Raw genomic sequence first — 13,622 nt, forward strand, 5'->3', positions numbered from 1 at the left:
TTTTTTTTGTATTTTTAGTAGAGACGGGGTTTCACCATGTTAGCCAGGATGGTCTTGATCTCCTGACCTCATGATCTGCCCGCCTCAGCTTCCCAAAGTGCTGGGATTACAAGCGTGAGCCACCCTGCCTGGCCCATACTATTGTTTTGTATTTTCTATCCTTTTATCTCTTTATGTCTCACTTCTGAGCATGTTATTCTGAACTATATTCCAGTTTTATAACTCTTTCATTAGCTATATCTAATCTTTTAAATGTACTTAATGTGTTCTTAATTTTAGTTATTATAATTTTTCTATTGTAAAATTTCCATTGGCTTCTTTCTTAATTATAATTTCTAATTCTCTAGTGGAATCTCTGAACATAAGAACAGTTATTTTAAAGTAGTGCTTGGTAACTTTAATATCTGATCTCCTGGAGAACTATTTCTACTGTTTCATTTTTCTCCTTTCTTATCTGCACACCAATTTTTTATTGTATCTGATCATTGTGTATAAAAAACTACAAAGACAATTTGAAGCTCTGGACTATGTTTTCTTCCTTCAGTGAGGACTTAACTTTGTTTCTGCTAGGTAGTTATGGTAAAGGCAGATCACCTTTACCAATCAGGTATTGAGCTATTTTAAAGCTGGATTTTAGTCATTTGAATGAAGGCTAGAGTATTTGCCATTCAGCATTATTTTTAAATTAGAGGTCTTTGGGGATCCCAGCTTAAAGGCTATGATGTTTAGCAAGCTCCCTCCTTTTCCACAGGCTCTGAAGTTTAGTCCTTCCCCCAAGCCTATGAAACTTCCAGAAGACTTCCTCATCTTTTCAGCTTCTCAGGCACCACCATCTGCTTGTCTTCTTTGCTTCTCAGACACAGTATTTTGCTCAGCTTCCTGGCCTCTCAGAAGGCAGTTTGGATTTTCAAAGGCCTTGAAGTATGTATATTATCTTCCTATTGTGGCTTAAAACAAAAAACATTTATTATCTCATAGTTGCTGTGGGTCAGGGGTCTGGGCCCAGCTTGCCTGGGTGCTCTGTTAAGGAACTCACAAATATGTGATCAAGATGTTATAGAGGCTACATTCTCATCTGGAGGCTTAACTTAAAGAATCTGGCAGAATTCATTTCCTTAAGGCTATATGATTGAGGGATCCAGATTTCTGCTGGCTAGAGGTCATCTTCAAGTCCTAGAGGCCACCTGATGTTTCCTGCCATGTGACCTTCTCTGTTGGCAGTTCATAACATGGCAGGTTGCTTCTTAAAGGCCTGCATGAGAGTATCTGTCTCCAAACAACTAAGATAAGAGTCTTACATAATGCAACCTGATAATGAGAGTGGCAACCAGCACCTTTGCTATATACTATAACCAAATTAGGTTAGTGAAATCTCATTTCCTATTCCATATGCTATTGACTAGAAGCAACTTGGAAGTGCCATCCACACTTAAGGCCTTGAGGGTGGTATGAATTCCTGTAATGCCTCCAAAATGTGGTACTGGTTTTTGTTTATTATTTTTATAGTTAGAGGCAGTTCTAGTGGCTTTCATTTGGCCTTTTCTTTCATAATAGCTTTCTCTACATATGTCACAGAACCAATGTGGTGATTCTGCCAGTTACTGAGCATGTCTATTCCAGGTATATATATTTTAAACGGAGAAATAAACCCTTGATGGGTATGGATACCCACTGGGACCACTTTGAGGTAGAATTGAGCTGAAATTCCATCATCTGACCTTTTACCTCCGTAAGCACCTACTCTAAGTGTGTGGACATCAGTGACATTTTGGGTCTTCAAGAATTAGTGTCAGTTCAGAGCCAGCATCTAGTAATTCCCCCAAAGACTGATTATTTCCCCTTCCCAAATGTACAATCACCTGGGTAAATAGTAAAAGTCTGCAAGTAACTCTGGGGAGGGCTAGTAGGAAGATTAACAGAATAAATTTGTGGCAGTGTATTAGGCTCTTTCCTCAAGTGGGCCCGATCTCCCCTTCATTCAATCAATTTTAGGTTGGTGAACTGGCTCAAATCTGGGAATTGACTCAAGGGTTATCATATTTTAGGGATTCAAGTAAGACTTCCGTTCACTAAGCCTAGATCTGTTCTGCTTATATAGATCAAGTAAGAATTTAGTAAACTGTCCATCTATTTTTTTTTTTTTAGGGGCACTGTGATCAACCAGCCAACACTAAAGATTTCTGTGAGTCAGGCTCCTCTAATCACTGCTTTGACTCTGCTGGCAATTATGGTAACTATACTAATCTTGTCTTAGGCAATTTGTATTAGTTTCTTAGGTTTGCCATAATAAAGTACCACAAACTAGGTGGCTTAAAACTATAGAAATTTATTCTCCCACATTATGGAGGCTAGAAGGCTGAAATCAAGGTGTTAGCAAGGTTGGTTCCTTCTGAGGCTCTGAAAGGGAATCTATTCCATACCTCTCTTCTAGCTTCTTATGAGTGCTGGCAATCCTTGGCATTCCTTGGCTTGCAACTGCATCACTCCAACCTCTGCCTTTGTCATGACACAGCATTCTCCCTGTGCATCTCTGTGTCTAAATTTCCCTTTTATAAGGACACCAGTCATTGGATTAAAGACCACTTTAATCCATTACGACCTCATCCTAATTTAATTACATCTACACAGATCCTATTTTCAAATAAGGTCACATTCACAAATACTGGGGACTAGGACTTCAAAATATCTTCTTGGGAGAACACAATTCAACTTAGGAAATTAAGTGCTGCCACTGCCACTTGGCCTTTGTCGTCTTAAGAGTCTATCATTGTTGTTACATTTAGGGATCCTAGTTTATGGTAGCAGTTCCCATGATAATTTCTGGTCTGTAATGAATAGTAAGCACAAAGTTCATCAAGGATGCTGGAGCTCCCTTTACAGATTTATTTCTCATAGCCAGGGTAAAGGGTGTCTTCTGAGAGCCTTCTCAAGGTGAATGAGTAGGTCTTATATGATAAAGACACTCCAACATTCAAATGTTTCTAAGCCTTTAGATATCTTCCTCTACAGTATACCCCAAAAGTTCTGGCATTTTGATTTCATTTATTGTAGGTCACTTTTGGGTCCATGTTTCAGCCAACCAACCAAGTAAACTGTCAAGCCCCTCAACCTGAAACACTGAATCTAGAATATTTGCTTAGTTGGCCCTGTTATGGACTGCATTGTTGCCCCCTCCCCAAAATGTGTATGTTGAAACCCTAACCCCCAATGTGACTATATTTGGAGATGGAGATAATTAAGTAAAATGAGGTCATAAGGGTGAGGCCTTAATTCCATAGGGCTGATGTCCTTATAAGAAAAGGAAGAGACATCAGAGCTGTCTCTCTCTCTCTCTCTCTCCACGTGAATGCCCAGAGGAAAGGCCATGTGAAGGTACAGTAAGAAGGTAGCCATCTGCAAGCCAGAAAGTGCCCTCCACAGAAACTAAGCCTGTTGGCACCTTGATCTTGAACTTCGATCCTCCAAAACTGTAAGAAAATACTTTTTTTGTTATTTAAGCCACCCTGCCCATGGTATTTTGTTATGGCACACCAAGCTGATGAATACAGGCCCGTATCAACTAATTCTGCCCAATCCAACTTCATTTTCCTTTCACTTTGACCCCATATCTTTAAAATTGATTCTTATGCATATCCCCCAGGTTTCTGACAATATAAAGTGATAAAACTGTGCAATGCTTTTGGTATGCATAGCAGCTCCTCATGGGTTACACTTTGTGCTTTACCCCTCTGAGCCCGCTGGGACTTCAGGTAAGTTATAGGTTTAGAAGCAAAGACAGGTGGTGGGGGTAGGTCTTAAAGAGGATCAGCAGTGCCTTTCCAGTCAACTACCTCAGGAAAGGCAGGCAAAGGAGGGCTAATCTTCTCAAGACAGGAGTAGAAGGGCTGCTTCTACTGGCGAAAAAGGCTCAGCAGAACTCAGGGGTTAAAGTCCCCAGCTTTATGAGACTCTGCCCATAGGATCCCATTCCAGCTTTATATTCATACAGAGGCTACAAGGCTGAGAAATCACTTTGCATCATTCAGCCACTGGCAGGGCAGAGACTCTGAATTTTGGTTTTCAGGGCCCTGTGGCTATGGAAGGAAGAAAAGAATTTCTTTCAGGGCAAACAGAAGCTTTCAGTTTCTTTTTGTGGACTTTGAGCTGATAATTCAAATTCCCCAGCCTATCCTTTCCCTACTTTCTCCAGTGCAGTTAGGAGGAAACAGCCAACCTCACTGTACTCCTTGGTTTGACTAAAATGTGCTAAGGCATCAAATATGTGGTCACCCAGAACCTTGTCTTCTGTAAGTATTTGATTAGGAGTAACTGTAAAGGATAATCAGAAGGATAGCCGAGAAAGGAATGAGGCCAGTAGACCCAAGTTCAGGCAAGCTGATTTATTGTCAGTCCTGCCGGGCCACCTCTTGACAAAAGCAGAGGAGGCAGCCCCGCTTACAGGCTATAGCAAGGTTTTATAGGGTGTAGAACTGGGTCAAGGTGAAGGAAAAAGAAAAGAGGCTGGGTGGGGGGTGCTTTGGGCCAGGTGTCTGACCGCTTCCTGGAGATGTTTTTCTTGCCAGTTCTGTTGTGCAAGGTAGACGTCTTAACCACATCCTGGAGCAGCTGGCCTCTGGTCAAACAGTTACAGGCGGGTTTGGGGTAGGGTGTTTTGCTTTTGGCCTTTGGGGCTTAGGTCTATGGTAGGGGGAAACAGTCCAGTTAGGTGGACCCTAACAGTAACCAGTGGGGATATTTTGTGTATCTCTATTGCCACATCATGCCATTGACTACCAGTGCCCTTCTTACTGCTGGAAGTAGACTCATTAGTGCTTTTAAATTTAATCATATTAGAGAAGACTCAAAACCAAGTCAGAGAATTCATACTTAAGATTCTATCCCTCTGGAACCACTCTTGGTATTAAAATCTGTATCAGTCAGCATTTAATCAGAGAAGCCAAAATTAGTATCTGTCTATATATATTTATATCAGATATTCTGCAGAGTGGCACTATTGACTTTTGGGCTGGATAATTCTTTGTTGGGGCGTGAGGGTGGGGGACAGTCTTGTGAATTGTGGGTTCGTCTATGGCCTCCACTCACTGTATGCCAGTAGCACAACTCTCTACCCTCCACCAAGTTGTAACAACCAAAAATGTATGCAGACATTGCCAAATGTTCCCTGAGGGCGAAAATTGCCACCAGCTGAGAACTACTGGTATCTCTATATTATCTATATTTTTATTTATAGCTATATGTATCTCTTTCTCTATCTGAGAGAGAAATTGGTTATATGGAATTGGCCTTATGCGATTGTAGGAGCTGGCTAAGCAGTCTCTGTATGGCTGTTTTCTCACATATGATGCTGAGGCTTCAAGATCATAGGGATGGCAGTCAGAAAAGGAAAAACACAAGCAGGCTGGAACCAACAAGCTTAAGCTGGAACTCTGTGGAGAAGGACTAAAACCTGTGTTCGTTCTTGTTGCCTCTAACCTTGGTAATGAGGGTATCCAGCAGAAGTGGGGCCCTTTGTCACAAAGTGAAACACACACACCTGGCCTAGGAGTCTGAGAAGCTGAAAGAATATCAGCGGCAGGTAGAGCAGCCACAGAATCAGATGCTTCTTCACACCAGTAGGGTGAATCTACAGATCAGCAACAATATGTGTGAGCCACAAAATGGCCACCGCTTCTCTTTCAGCCTCCAAATGTCTCAAGAATCTTCCCTATGTCTGACCTCAACTCAAAACAAACAAGAGAAAAAATTCTGGGAAATGCAATTCAGCCTAGACAAGGTGACATATGAGAAAGCCATTACAAGATAGTTTGCTCAAAGTAGGATCCAAATTATGCCCATACTCAAGTGAAAATATTATCCAAGCTGGGAGAATGTGTGGTTCCAAAGACTGACTACAAAATAAATTATGAGCTTAAATGGATTAAAATCATATTAAATATGTAGAAACTTCAGAACTCCACAAATCAAAAGTATGTCATGTATGGATGGAAATTGTTTTCTTCACTGATGAGACAGAAAAACGATTTGTCTGGCACAATGTATGACCCTTTGTCTATTCAAAATGATCACAGCTAATGCAAAACATTTAACAGAAAGATAAATTTAATGTTAACAAGCACATTTGGTAATTGTCCCAGGAAAGATTATAGGTAACTGGATGGAAGTATTTTTCAAGTAATCTAAGATAGTCAACATTTTAAATGCACCACAGAGACATTTATCTCAGCAATTCAGCAAAGCAGCATCAACTCTTGAGTCAGAATAAAAGCTTTCAGCTTCTCTTTTGAGAAGATTCTGAGCATTTACTTCATTTATAGTAAGGCTTTCTCAAATTTTTCTCTAAGATTTCCCAGAACCTTTCTGAGGCTTCATGCAATTTATATAAGTCACTTAACAAGCACTTGTTGAGCTGTTACTATGTGTCTGGCACTCCTCTAGTTGCTCTCTATATACAAAAAATAAAGTAGACAATCTATTCTCAAGAAAGAAGCCTTCAGTGAATCAATAAACAAATATATATATACACACATATAGTTGTGACAAGTGTTATGAGGAAAAATATGGCTGGGTAAAAAGATGGAGAGTTATACAGAGGAATGCTCATGCCTTTTTATATCAAGTATTCAGGTCTTTATACTTTATATCAAGTATTTATATCAAGATACTTTATATCAAGTATTCAAAGTCCACTAAAGATTATCTGTAAGTAGAGATTTTAATCAAATGAGGAAGTAAGTGAGTGAGGATTTCTAGAGGGGAAATCCTAGCATTCTAGGAGAGGGAATCATAAATGCAAAGGCCCAGAAGATTGGAGCTGTTAGCATGTTAGAGGTCCAGCAAGGAGTGCCTGGAGTAGAAGGAGCCAGGGAAAGAGAGTTGGGAGGTGAAGTCAAGAGAGATCCAGGGGCCAGACTCAGAGACCATGGTTAAGATTTTCTTCTGAGAGACAAGAGAAGCCACTGGAGGATTTTGAGCAGAGTGGCATGATCTGAGTTTTGTTTTTAAAGGATCTTTCTGTTTGCTTTCTGGCAAGTTGACATTAAGGGGACAATGGTGGAAACAGGGAGACCAATGAGGAGGCTATTGCAATAATTCATGATACTAGGGTGGTAGTGATGAAATAAGGTGGGATAGTCAGATTCTGGAATTCTGGGTATATTTCAAAATAGAGATTATGGGATTTGCTTATAGATGCTATGTGGGATGTAAGAGAAAGGGGTCAAATAAATGTAATTATTTTTAAAAATTTCATATTTAACTTCTCTCCTCCTTTTCTTCAACAGAGTCATCATTTCTCTCTCTCCAAACACTCAGCACCCTACCACTTGCCTCTAGCTATCTAAAACACTTACCATTCCCCCTACCCCTATAATGAGACATCCAACCCAACTCTACCACTTCTATTTGTCTATTTTTGCTATAAAAATCCTCCCTTTCTGCCTGTTCCTTATTCAGTGTTCACCCCATCACTCCATTCAAAGCCTTTATGCTCTGAGACTTTTTTCGCTCACATCTTAAACAGAAAGTATCTGATGTGAGTAATTCAGATTCAGGTAGAAATGACTAAAAATTTAAATTAAAATAGTTTACTTTTCAGGGAGGTATTTTAAAAAGCTTTGAAATCACCCAAATAAGCCGTTTTCTTGTGGTAAACACTCCACGAGTTCTATGATCACCTGCAAATTACACTTAGTTGCTGACTGCCCCCCATCCACGCATGCCTTATGCTGACATTATCCAGGCTCACGCTTTATCATAAACGGAAACTACAGGAAATGAATCATGAATCATTATTTTTAAAGAGCAACTCCATCATAGCTTGCTTATCATTATTAATAAATGAAGAAAAGAGCTAAACATGTGGACTTACACCACAAGAAGAAAGATTGAAGTCTCTCAACATACCCGGACAGACTTGTCATAAGCTATTGTCTGCTCTGTGGACCCAGCAGACTTTGTCCCAGGCCATTGAATGTTCTGAGCCCATTGAATTTCCCTAAGAATCATTTACTACTCCCCCTAAAATCATCCATGTTTCCCTATCTCCCTTTCCACTAAGAAGAAGGGTAAATAAGCATCTCTACCCAACTGTGTGGTGGGGTAATCTCTCTGTGATTTTTCCCTTCATGCACATGAATACATTGGTATGCCTTTTCTCTTACTTATCTGCCTTTTCAGTGGGCCTTCAGAAGGTGAATGGGAAGTTTTCCCTTGGTCCCTACAAGGTCTTAGTTACCTGGCCAAATCTAGCAGCAAAAGCTGGGAAATTTTTAACCACAGAAGAAACACTAAGTGAATATTATGTTGTTATCAAGGTAGCCCTGATGAAGTAGCTGGGAAAGTTCTTTTACTTACTGTTTTTCTTCAGCTGTTATTTATAGGTACAGCCGCTTAAAAAAAAACAGATGAGCGCTATGATGGAGTCAGAGCTTCCTGACCCCTGACCAGATACGAGAGGGAGATAAAACCCTGAAACCAACCCAAACTGGAAGAGATAACCCCAGTGGCCTTTAGATCATTAACATATCATCATAATGCTAAAATTCCCACTACAGAAAGAAAATTTCTGCCATTTTATGTACATGGGTTGTACGAAGATGTGTGTTTATGAGTTAAGTCTGCACATCTGTAGTCCCACCCTGCACATGCTAACCTTCCTTCTTGCTCCTTGGACCCAGTCCTTAAAAACTCCATGTCTTCTATTGGTTGGAGAGAAAGGGTCTTTAGAGTGTAAGCTCACTCTTTCTCCATTTCTGGAAAGAAATAAAACCTGCTTGCCTTTTGTTCCAGTTGGGTGTTCTTTCTCTGTGACCAATACAAAGTAGGGGAAAAAAACTCAATTTGCCAGTGACAATACAAGCAACTAGCAATTTGAGCCAGTATAGCCAGCTTATTTTCCCTGTACCATCTTCCATTTGAGATAATGTGTGCTTCTAAGAATATATGCTTTTATTGCCATGATAGAACTGAAGTGGATGAAAGTGCCTCTAGCTGCTCTATATCTAGTTATTCAGTGGATCCCGGAATCCAGTTATAAAACCTATAAGATTTTATTTGTTCATATTTCCCAAATGAAAAAAAGATTTAGTTTTATTTTCTTTTTGTCTCCTCAAACAAACAAACAAACAAACAAAGCTAAGCTAGATTTGACACAAAAGTATCTAGGTTCTTCTCCCCATAGCACCCCCGACCCCCAAGAAACTTACTCTGAAAAGAGAGAATAATAGAAATTAAATGTCAGCTGTGTCAATCTATAATTCAAAGTGATAAAATGAAAAGAGACCCCCAATATCACCCTGGCTCAGGTGATATAGCAGGGTAAGTGGCAAGCCCTTCTCTAGGCATCTATTCCAAGACAGACTACTGTGAGGTGATTTCAAAATTGCTGGCTCTAAACAGAGACAAAGATCTGTCTTTCTTAGGGGCTTTGTTCACATGTTTTACCTCTTTTCTTCATTTATTAATAATGATAAGCAAGCTGTGATAGAGTTGCTCTTTAAAAATAATGATTCATGATTCATCTCCTGTAGTTTCCTTTTCTGATAAAGCGTGAGCTTCGATAATGTCAGCATAAGGCCTGCGTGGATGGGGGGCAGTCAGCAACTAAGTGTAATTTGCAGGTGATCATCACTACTTAGAAGTGTTTACCACAAGAAAAGGGCTCATTTGGGCTGGGCACAGTGGCTCACGCTTGTAATCCCAGCACTTTGGGAGGCCGAGGCAGGCGGATCACGAGGTCAGGAGATCGAGACCATGGTGAAACCCCATCTCTACTAAAAATATAAAAAATTAGCCAGGCGTGGTGGCGGGTGCCTGTAGTCCCAGCTACGCGGGAGGCTGAGGCAGGAGAATGGCGTGAACCTGGGAGGCGGAGCTTGCAGTGAGCCGAGATTGCGCCACTGCACTCCAGCCTGGGTGACAGAGCTAGACTCTGTCTCAAAAAAAAAAAAAAAAGAAAGAAAAGGGCTCATTTGGGTGATTTCAAAGCTTTTTAAAATACCCCCCTGGAAGAGACCAGAGGTAATTGTTTTCTTCTTTGGTGGGTCTAGACTTTGGGCAGTTAAGAGAATTTCAGAGAACAACTTCATCCAGTGCTTTGAGAGAGAAAGAATTGAGAGACAAGAGTGGGGGAGGTCAGAGAAATCTTGAGGCTTCTTATTCAGTTCAGCATGTCAAAGTGTCATATTTTGGGAGTATTAGTTTCTGTGACCCAACATTCCCCTGTCTGAAACTTACCGAGAAGTTTCACACCTAGAGTTCATGGCTATGGAGAAAAAATTGAGCCAGTAGCTGAATAGCAAAGGATCCCACCAAACCAGTCTCTCATTTTTGGGACTAGGCCAGTTCAACTAAACAGCTGTGCCTCATTTTAGAAGATGGTGTTGCAGATGGCTCTCAAAGCTAGGCCACTATATTATGTAGGAAAACAGATCTTTAATAAGAGGCATCTCTATGGAAATCGAAGGGAAAAAAATGTCAATGTCTGAAGCAGTCTACAAGCTAGTCCTTCTAAAGTTTGGAGGGCAGCCAGTTGAGAAGACCAGTGGCAACCTGACAGATTTTCCTAGATTGTAATTGGTGTGTGAAGTGTGTCCAAATATGAGCTATTGCAATGATTTTTCTCCACAGCCAATTTGACTAGCCTCAGCTTGCAGGGCTTCAGGAAAAAGGCATTTTTAATTTCAGTAAGTCCAAGTCAGAAAAAAAATGAAAGGAAAATTTGGAAAGATTACTTTGAAGACTTGTCACCAGGAAACAATTCAAGATTCAGCCCAAATTGCAAGCAAATAATAAAAACTCAAAAACGATGAACAAGGCAAGAATCTAAGAACAGATGTACTATGGTTTTCTTCTGAAACATAATTTTTCTGTCTCCAGTATTCCATTTTTCTAAAGATAAAACATGGTAGGACGAATCTATTTGCAAAATAAGCTTTAGTCTTATTATACTTGGTTTGATTATTTGTATAAAATACAGCAAGAATAGTGATTGGCTATACAGGCTCTTTTAAAGTTAGCTTTGGGGGGACTTTTTTGAAAGAAATCTCAGATTTGACTTTTAAAAGCCAGTCAGGGACAAGAAACCAAGGCAAGGATTTGCCATCAGGCTGTACCTATAATACCTGTACAAATTGGGAAAATTCTTCTATTCCTAAGGTCCCCAGAATATCTTGAGTTTCCTGGGCCTGTGAGAGAGTAACATTCTTTACTTTCCACAAGGTTAGGAACCTTGTAAAAGAACTGTGTAGACAAGGTAACAGGTCAGTCTTTATCCAAGTCTATTGGCTTAGTAAAGTCAACCCGAATCCTTTCAAGTAGTTTGATCACAGATGAAAACATGCTATTCTAGTCAAAGCCTTGGTAAAATAATCAGTGTCTCCAATTGTGTCCTGTTACCAAAGAAAACAGATTCTTGTTAACCTATGCAAATAACTATTTTGCCATAAAATAAGAATTCTCATGAATAGTTTCTGAATTCTGGAGAAATCAGGGTAGAGAGAAAGTTATGGGTTTACATTTTTCTTACCAAAGTATACTTTACCCAATTGCTGTAAGCTATAAATAACTTAAAAAAATTTTTCTTAACTCTGGAAAACAAAACATACAAATAATAAGTAATGTTTCAAACAAAAAGATTATTAAAAAATCTTTTCAATCCTTTATCCGTTCAGTTCCATGTAATTAATTTTTATTTCACTTGATGTTGGGTTAGTAATCTTCATAAATCCATCAGTTTTCTTTTTTTAATTAGAGTTTTGGAAGGTTTTACCCAGTTCAATAATATAATCTCCAGAATTATCAGAAACCTATATTCAAGACTACTTGTTAGGGTTCTTTCCATGAATTTCACTGAAGACACAACATTTCAAGATTTGCAAAATGCTTTTAGAAAAAAAAAACCAGAAACAACTTACTTCTTATACTAAGACATATCAGATTTTTAGAAATACAATTTTGAAACACATTTCAATAATATATTTATACAAATATAACCAAAGAATACTAAAGTTATGTGAACTTGTAAAGTATTTGGGCTAGTTTCTTGGCACTCATTTATTTATAATTCAATTTGGTACCATAAGGACAATATACAAACAGACATCTATACACACGTATGCATAAAAATGCAGACACAAAGACCTTAAAGCTTTGGTTTTAAAATTTTAGTTATGAAACAGGTAAAACTCACTAGTTTAAAAGGACAGTTTAATTAAATTGTGCCTCTGTAAAAGGAACAAGTTAGTTTGTTTGTTCCACACTGCCAAAGCCCTTACTAAGTTTTAGAGAAAACAGGATAGCGAATTTAATTTCAAAGCACAGAGACAGAATTTATGTTTTTCTTAAGAATGAGCTTGAGTTTGTTAGTTAGAGAAGGTTAAAAATGCCAAGGTGACACAAAATTATAGAAATTTACCACAGTATTTTCTAAGGAGATTGATTTCATTTAGATAGGTAGTTTCTAATTTAGTCTCTGTTTTCTAACTGGACCACTGAGCTTAGGGTGGAGCTCATCAATGAATAATAGGGCTGATGAAGCATTTGCAGTTTTCAGGGCCTAATATTTAAATATGAGAAAAGCAGGTGCAGCTGGAAGGCAGGGCATCTAGATCTCCAGAAATCAATAATTCTGTTTTTACACTGAATCTCAGCTCCCACAAAATTGGGCAATATCACGGGACAAGGCTGCACAAGACTTCCACAATGCATCTTGCTACAAGGATGCTCCAACACCAATCAGCCCTCTCTGTGATAAGTCCACCCCCATGGGAGTCTTACCCTTTGGTGCTGAGTGTTTCCACAGCCTCCAAGTATTCAAACTGCACCTTTCTTAAATAAACTTGCAAAGAAACAAATAGACTCCTACAGTAATAACCACTCATTGAAACCACTGTTAGCCACCTCAAACACTGTAGCCCTCATCAGTGACACAGAAGCCATACCATATACAAAGGTCAAGTACTTTCTCACAGTACAAAATATCCCCTGGTATCCCACAATGCCAAAGAGACCAGGTAACAGCATGCAAAAGAGGGCAGAGCTGTAGACCTAAGAGGAAACTGCCATGACTCCTGGGGTTCCATTTGGAAAACAGGAGAACTCGAAAACGGAGTCTGTGCCACCTTTTTTCTGTGTTCCTCAAGAGGTCTCAGAGTCACTAGAAGTCCCTTCTAGATCTTTTCATGTGGTATTGAAGGTGGCAAAAAAGAAGGAGGAATAGAAGTAAATGGGAGAACAAGTCTTAGAACAGTCAATTTCAGGAGATTTTAAGCTTCCCAAAAGGCCAATGAACTTTTACATTTTTCTCAGCAAAGATTACACCAAGAAAGAAAGCAAACGAAGGGACTAAACATATAAATAAAAGAGGGTTTTGAACAACTGAAAACAATTCTCAGAAACAGGATTCAAAAGAGAAAAAGCAGAAAGATGTTTTTAAAAAATTTTAGCTTGAATATCAGCTTTTAATTAAGCAGACTTTTGACTATAGAGGTCTTGAAAAAAATATTTCCAAATCTCTTATTATCACATTTTAGCTGGGACAAACAGCCAATATTCCTAGCTTTTGAACTATTTTTATTTTCTTTCTTTCTTTCTTTCTTTCTTTCTTTCTTTCTTTCTTTCTTTCT

This window comes from Hylobates moloch, unplaced genomic scaffold, assembly GCF_009828535.3.
Source record: "Hylobates moloch isolate HMO894 unplaced genomic scaffold, HMol_V3 SCAFFOLD_7, whole genome shotgun sequence".
NCBI lineage: Eukaryota > Metazoa > Chordata > Mammalia > Primates > Hylobatidae > Hylobates > Hylobates moloch.